We start from the raw sequence: 8,684 nt of genomic DNA on the forward strand, positions 1-8,684 counted from the left end.
GAAGGGGCCTCAACTAAGTGATCGGTCAACGCTTGTCCTTTAATTGCTCTTTGTGAAACAAATTTAAGGTCAAATTCAGTTAACATCATAACCCACTTAGCTAGACGTCCTGATAAATCAGTTTTAGAGAAAAGATGCTTCAAAGGATCAAACTTAACCATGACGTGGACTTCTGAATTTAAAAGATAATGTCTCAATTTCTGAGTCGCAAACACTACGGCCAAGCATTGTCTTTCTATCGCAGAATATCGGGTCTCATAATCGAGTAAGGTACGACTTATGTAATAAACCGGACATTCCTTACCATCTTTATCATGTTGTGCTAACAATGCTGCGAGAGCATGAGAAGAAGCAGCTGTATACAAAAGAAAGGGTTTAGAAGGTTCGACTGGTTGAAGAATAGGAGGACTAGCCAAATACACTTTTAAATCTTCAAATACTTGCTGACAAACCTCATTCCATTGAAAAGTGATATCCTTTTTAAGAAGTTGAGTAAAAGGAAAGGTACGATCCGCAAGCTGAGACACAAACCTACGAATAGCTTGAATCTTTCCTTGTAAGCTTTTAAGTTGAGACACATTTCTAGGAGGTGGCATGTTAACAATAGCATCTATTTTCTTAGTATCCACCTCAATCCCACGATGCGAAACTATGAACCCTAATAGTTTTCCACTATCCACACCAAAAACACATTTTCGGGGATTCAAGCGCATGTGATATTTACGAATTCTTTCAAAAATTTGTCGAAGGATTTTAACATGATCCATGCGAAGAAAGGATTTGGCCAAAATATCATCAACATAATCCTCTAAAATTTTATGCATATAATCATGAAAGATAAGGGTCATCGCTCGTTGATAAGTTGCACCGACGTTTTTAAGTCCAAAAGGCATCATTATCCAACAAAACGTACCCCAAGGAGTAGTGAAAGCAGTTTTGAATTGATCTTGAGGGTTTATGAAAATTTGATTGTAGCCTGAAAAACCATCCATGAAGGATAGCAAGGCATGTCCTGCCGTAGAGTCAACTATCATGTCAATGTTTGGAAGAGGGAAATCGTCTTTTAAAGAAGCCTTATTCAGATCCCGAAAGTCGGTACACATCCTTATTTTGTTATCTGGTTTAGTCACAGCAACAATATTTGAAATCCACGGGGAATAGTCAATAGGGCGGATAAATCCAGCCTCCAATAATTTTTCAATCTCAGCTTTAACAAGCAGAGCCACCTTAGGATTCATTTTTCAAATCTTTTGTTTCACGGGCTTAGCGTCAGGAACTAAGACAATATTATGAATAACGATCTTAGGATCTATACCAGGCATGTCAGAATATGCCCAAGCAAAGATCTCAGGGAATTCATGCAATAGTTCTTCATATTGTTTCTGTTCCTCTTCATCCAAACATTTCCCAATTTTAATAACTTTCTCTTTGTTGCAAGGATCCATCTTAACATCAATGGTGTCACTTATGAGAAGATTACTTTGTTGAGGAGTATCCTTTAACTGAGGGAATTCTTTCACAATCTCATCTTTATCAATCTCTTTTCCAAAATAGGCTTCGGTGTTCAAACAATAAGGGAGTCCCCTATTGTGATGATAACGAGGAAGAGTGTCATAAGCTCCCAAGAACTCAGCTAAAGCATCGTCGGTAGGGAAGATATCCAAAGCACAGGCACACGAAGGATCCCCATCAATATACTCAGGATGTTGTATTGATAAAGATGTAGAGATAGCATTAACACTAATGCATGGTCTTTTAGAAGCTTTAGTACGTCTGCAGGGATTAAAGCCAAGTCCAAAGGCATAATTGTGAAAATTAGTCTCTAGAGGAACTCTTATCCCTTGTTCATGAGCACCACAACCTTTTCCATGATACCCATGCTTAGCAAAAATGCGAAAACCACGACCATAACGATCAACCATTTCAGGAAGAGAAGGTGGTTTTTCATAAGACAAAGAATCAAACTCTTCATAATTATAGATGTGAGGAGAAGAAGTTTGAGAAGCAGCGACAAAATTATTACTCATAGATTCAGGTAAAGTTGATTGATTTTTAGTTTCTTCTTTCTTTTCAACTTTATGATTTTCAGCTTCTTCCTTCTTTTCAATTTTAATTTCTCTAGAAGGAACCTTATATTCACCCACAAAGGTAGGGTTAAAATCAAGAGATCCCCAATCATCTTCTGCGAAGACCTTCTCAGGATCAAAATCCTTTTTATGTGTATTTTCAAGTCGAGAAGGATCTTCTCCAGGAGTTCCAGACTCATTCGAAGGATTTTGATCATCGGAGAGCGAAGACTCATCGATAGGTTTCTTGTTTAAAGAGTCATCACTAGACGAGGATGGCTTAGAAGACTCTCCTTTGGAATTAGATGTTTGTAGACAAGCTTGAAAATTAGTATCACCCATCAAAGTGTATGTCTTATTGTTATAAACGAATTTAACTTGTCTATGCAATGTAGAGGGGACAGCTTGCATGCTGTGAATCCAAGGCCTCCCTAATAACAAGTTATATGTTAAATTTCCCGGCATAACATGGATAGGAGTAGGCAAAGTAACAGGTCCCACTATGAGAGGTAAGGTGATGATACCTAATGAAGTCTTAGCCACATTGTCAAAGCCACGAATGGGACGAGAGTCAGGCTCCATAAGAGACGTATCCACATTCATCTTATGCAATAAATTAATGCTACACACATTGAGGCCAGAGCCATTATCTACTAGTGTTCGTCTTATAGCAGTGTCTTTCATGACAACCACAATCATCAAGGGATCATATTGTTGTTGGATTTCACTAGTAGGCAACTCCTCTTGAGAAAACACAATTTGAGCTTTATGATTCATCACAGAGTTAACAAAAGATGCTATATTACTAGATGTGTTCGGTGGAGGAACATTCAAATCTTTCAAGGCATCTTGTAACATTCCATGATGGGCGGAAGAAGTTTGAATCAAATCCCATAGGGATATCTTAGTAGGGGTAGCTTTAAGTTGTTCTATGAGATCATATTCCTTACCCATAACTTGCGAAATACGGGGAGCTTGAGGAAGAATTGGTTGAGGATTAGGAAGGGAAACTGGAATAACAGGAGGAGGATTAGGTTGCCTATTATTTCTAGTATGATAAGTATGGGCAACCGCATGATAACTCTCTCTAGTTATTTGTTTAGCATAATTGTAAGGACTTATAGGTTTTCTCCCTTGTACAGTGATGATTGGTTTATTCGGGGTACGAAAGGAATCATGATCATACCTCCCTTGGACAGTAAGGAGGGGTGATTTAGGAATTTGAAAGGTAGGAGAAGGATAAGCACCTTGGACTTCAAAGAGAGGCTTATTATGTTCATTCAAATTTATCATGTTAACCAATTTAGAGGTCTTGTTTTTGTTTATAGGTTTCGACAAAGCCACAAAGTCATCAAGAGCATCCTCCAACAAAGCATGATCATATCGGTTAAAAGGTTTTTTTTTTGATTCAAAAGGAGACATCTCCTCATATAGGGGATTATTGAAGACAACAATGCTACTAGATTCAGGGGAAGAGTTGATAGGAATGTATCCTCGAGAGGAATCATTCGACTTATCTTTCTCATCACACCTAAATGGCATAGTAACAAGGTTTATGAGTTTTTGGTAAAATGAAGGTTTAGCATCCTTAGGGTTTAAAAACTCATCTAAAGCTTCATCTAATTCATCTTGGCTATACTCATAATAATCATCAAAAGCATGAACATTTTGTAAATAAAAATCTGACATTTTGAAAAGATTGCATAAAATTTAAACACCCAATGCAAAGAAACACACTCTTTTTTTTTTTCCTTTTCTCTTTTAATGAAAATGAAAACACACTAAATCTAGATCTAGATCTAACAAATGTAATGCAAGAGGAAGCAATGATAGTTTCACGTCGGGTTCACCAAAATGTGTGGGGGAAAAAGCGAGACTAGGTCAACATACCCTAATCCTACTCTTTGACACACATTACGGAATACGAAAGAGCCTAGAGATATCACACAATTGGCTACTTCTTTTGGTGAAAGAGAGAGCCACGGGATATCTATTAGGATTCCTATTCCCTTGTTGAAATTGTAAGATCAAGTAATGCAAGTTCAAACCCTAATCTCAAAATGCAAGTATGAACTAATAACAAGATTGCAGAATTGAGATTAAACAATGAACAGCTGTAAGTACAAGGATGAAATAAGAATGCAGATATGTACCCGGAGTCAAAATCGGACTGAAAATGTTCGGGACGGGGGCGCGGGCGCCACTGTCCTGAAAACTGCACCGGAAACCACTGTTCTGCACTCCGAAACACTGTCTAGAGACTGTCTGCAAATTGTCTGTCCGGAGGACCAGGGCGCCCAGCGCCTCTGTCCCAAGGACCAGGGCGCCCAGCGCCCCTGTCCCGGTCTCCTGCTCTGCAATTTCACATAGAGTGCTGTCCCAACTTTCTCTCTCCGGATCTGTATCCTGCGGCGTCGTCCGAATCCCGAAACCTGCAATAATATCTGAAAAGGGGGAGGGGCGGCTATATAGGGTTTTGCCTTAGTCAAACCCCCGCTTCAATGATTTCCACCTCCACGAATAGCCAAGTTGTTTTGTAAAATATATTGTGTGTGCAGACCTAGTGTGTGTGCAAGGTCCAAAAATGCAAGAAAGCAAACTAGAGCAACCTAGAAAGTAAACCCTAATTGCTTGCAAATGATAATGTAAATGCTCTAAATCAAGATGCAATGTGATCTAAAGCATGAATAAATGATGTATCAAAGCTTATGCAAAGACATGAAAACAATACGAAATCATACCCAACCCTCAAGGGAGGAGTACAAGCCAATCTTCAGTCGGTAATCTCCTATTGTTCTTCAATGTCTTCCAAGCCCTAAGTGAATGAATGAATTTGATAGATGCTTGATAGAAAGATGTTGTAAGATGTTGAAGTCCTCAAAGATCTTCTCTTTCGCTGCATATGAAGTTCCTGGAAACAAAAATCCGATCCTTTCAAATGAGGAAAGAGAGCCTTTTATGTATGAAACCCTAGATCGTAAATTCGTATTTTGGCCGACCTAGAGATTGAATATCCTGCCAATTTCTTGGGGTTAAGCTTTATTTTATGATTGGATCGCACTCCTAAAATTTCGGGAAAAATGTCCGGGACCATGTGCACCGGGCGCCACGGTCCCGGCAACTTTTCACCAAATTTTCAGGGCCGTCGGATATGATGATTTTAGAGAGAATCCCGAAGTTACAGGTGATTTCGAGATGTTTTGACCCCGAAACCAAGCCCCCAAATTCGGAATAGGACTTAATTAGGGTTTTTGATTAAGTGATGCATTGAAGGAATAAAATGCGAAGGGCGCGCTTTAGTGAAAGGGCCCAACTTTGTGATGTAAAGAATGATGAAATGGAACCTTAGACCTAATTAATTTGATTAATTAAGTGCTTAAGGAGAAATGCAATGCAGAATGCAAAATGCACTAAGGCGGGTGCTAAACTAGGTGTGAAATTGTACCACCCTAGCGAGTGCGTACAATTTACGACGCTACAATCTGAAAAGAAATCCCTTGGGGATATGGCAACTGATTGAAAACATGCTAGTTTACCCTCGGTTGATGGTAAGAAGATGAAATGCTTCTTTACGGGTAGATGAGTTAAGTTTCACTTAACTGACAGGCATTTATTATGGTAGTTGAAGGAAATGACATTTTAAAGCAAGTGTTTTCACTCTTTTTCACTCACCAAGCGTTCAAATTTCCTAAGAGCGCGAAAAACCCGAGCGAAGGCATCCACAACGAGAAGTGAAGCAAAATATATCAAACATTCAAACCTAAAGGCAGATTAAGGTATTTATCAAATGGCTTCCTCCTCTACACCTGAATTCATTGCAAACCCTACTGTAATTGAAGTGGTTAAACGCCCTAAGCCTGTATTTAAGATAATACCTGAAGTTGCGAAGCATGATGATACCCTAGGAGAATTTTTTAAAATACCCAAAGGAGTTTCTTATGCTGAAGACCCTAGGATTTACATACATTGTCATATTGAGGAACTTGATGCTGATGAGATAATGAACATGTATAGGACTATAATTTGTGATGGAAATGGTAATGTGAAACCGGAACACAAGATAATTGAAACCCTAGGTTTTGTGGAAATACTTAGCATTCCTGATTTTCCCAAGGAAGTTGTAAGAATTGTACTTAGCAGAGTTCATGGGGAATTCTTTTGGCTAGATTCCATCCATAAGATTACAAGAGAAGCAGTTAGGGCAGTGACTGGCTTACCTTCCACCGGTAGCAGGCTTGATAAAACTAAAAAAGTTTCAAACAACATTGTGATGACCCTAACCGGTGCAACCCATGACAACAGATCCTTGAGAGTAAATGATGTAAAGGATGATAATGTAAGATTCATTAGTATGATACTAGGATACAAGACTACACATGCTAACAGATTAACTCTGTTTCTAGTTTATGTATCAAGAGTGCTTATGACATGGTGAATAGTAACACTAAGATTGACATATGTGAATGGCTAAAAGATGAATTGATTGACAACCTGAAGAAAATCAAGAGTGACAAGAAAGGCACATTCAGATTTGGTAACTTACTTGTATGTCTATTGCTATACATCACTAAGGAAGTTCCCGGTGTAGGTAGAAAAGAATTTGGTTTTGACATACCGGTAGGCAAACAACTTTTGGATATTTTTACCAACATGGGAGATGACAAGGAAAAGAACATAATTGAATACTTTCAGGTAGTTAAGGCTAGAATGAAGACTAGGGAAAGATTATCTCAATCCATAGTTGACAAATACCAAAAGGAGATATGCTTTGTTATAAAGAAGGATGAAATTTGGATGGAAGCAGTGGTTCCTAGAACAATTTGGGTAATTGAAATGGGTTATGAGGCTGATGAAAACATAATAGAAACATATGCTAAAGCCCTCCTCGAAGCCCCTAGAGAACCTGAAGAAGAAGTATTTGGAAATGCTGAAACCATTGAAAGCAAAGTACAAACCATGAAACAAAGAAAGAGAAGAGAACTGGCAAAAGAAATCAAGGAAGACTTGTTGAATAAGACTGGTATCAAGGAAAGTGACCTGGAAGGGTTACAACCGGAAGCACATCTTTCACTGGTTGGTATCTCCTCCGATAGGGAAATACCGACAAAGTTTCAGAGAGTGGAAAGAAAAAGGAAACCTTCACTGGTACCCTCTCCTGCACCCAAGAGAACAAGACAAAAACAACAGGCAGTAAGGCCCCTGACAAAGAAAATAAAATCAAGGAAGAAGAAGGAAAAACAAGTTATTCCTCCACTTGATAATCTTCTAAATGAAATTACTGAAGAAGGAAACTTGTCCAATGTCAACAAATTGTATAATACTTTCACTAATGAAGAAAAGGAAAGCATAGAAAACAGTGTCATTCTACACTTAGACATTTACAAGAAATTTTTGATAGAAGTTGTAGATGATTTACCAAGTGATTTGTATAGGAGACTAGATGCAAAAAGATTAGTAATTGTGGAATTAGATAAGAAGATAAAGGTAGAAAAATTACTTGCAGTTCACCCAGTGAAATCAGCAGAAGAAATTGATGAACTAATAAGTGAGGCTAACAGGACTGTATTTTCCACTGGTCACCGACATGTAGCTTTAATGGTTGGTAGAGTGAATGAAATCATTGAAGAGACAACAAACAAATGGGATATATTCTTTGTGGAGAAAGAAAATCAAGAACTTAAAAAGGCCCAAAGCCTTCAGAGTTTATCAAAAGGATAAGAATAAAGGTAAAGGCAAGGTAGGTGGTCCTCCCAGCATAAAAGTAACAGACAATTTGCCCCCACCTCCTTTTGATACTCCACCGGCACAAACTATTGATACACCACCGATAATTGATAATATCGAGAGTATGGAGACTACACATGAAGACACAAATCCTAATTCAGAGGTGTTATATACTATGAATATTGATACACAAGAAGTAAACATTGTGGTTGATAAGGAAACCGATGAGAAGAAAGATGTGGCAACTGAGTCATCAACTGAGAATATTGAAATGGAAACACATGTTGAGGATACAATTGGAAATGCTGAGATTGGGGTTGAAACACATGCTGAACAATCAATTGACCCCCTTGGAAATGAAACGGTGACAGATACCACTGGTGCACACATTGAAAAACCCACTGATTTAGAGAAACCGACTGATAACACAGAGAAACCAATTGAGATACTGGTAGTGGATAGTTCAGAGGTGCATACAGATAAACCGACAATAAATACTGAGACTTCATCAGAGAAACCGACAGAAGAAAGCACCGAGAAACATACTGAGGTACATTCTAAGAAACATGTAGAGAAAAAGGTTGAGACAGAGAAAGTGCCACCAACAACAACTGAGAAACCTAAGCCTTTGCTAGTTGAGATACAGACACAAACTGACCTACCAAAGGTCAACATAAGCAAAGAGGTTACTCACATCGACGGAATGCAGATTGTTAAAGTAGTTGGACAATAGTCTAGTTCTTCCTTAACATAATTCAGACCGACACATGTAATAGGTATTATTGGACTCCAACAAAATCACAGATTGCAATGCACTTGCATATAAGGCTATTGATGATACAATTCCTTTATTGAAATTGATTGCACCCAAGTGCAATGTGGAAAATAAGGATT

The sequence above is a fragment of the Cryptomeria japonica genome, chromosome 8 (assembly GCF_030272615.1).
Source record: "Cryptomeria japonica chromosome 8, Sugi_1.0, whole genome shotgun sequence".
In the NCBI taxonomy this organism is placed as follows: domain Eukaryota; kingdom Viridiplantae; phylum Streptophyta; class Pinopsida; order Cupressales; family Cupressaceae; genus Cryptomeria; species Cryptomeria japonica.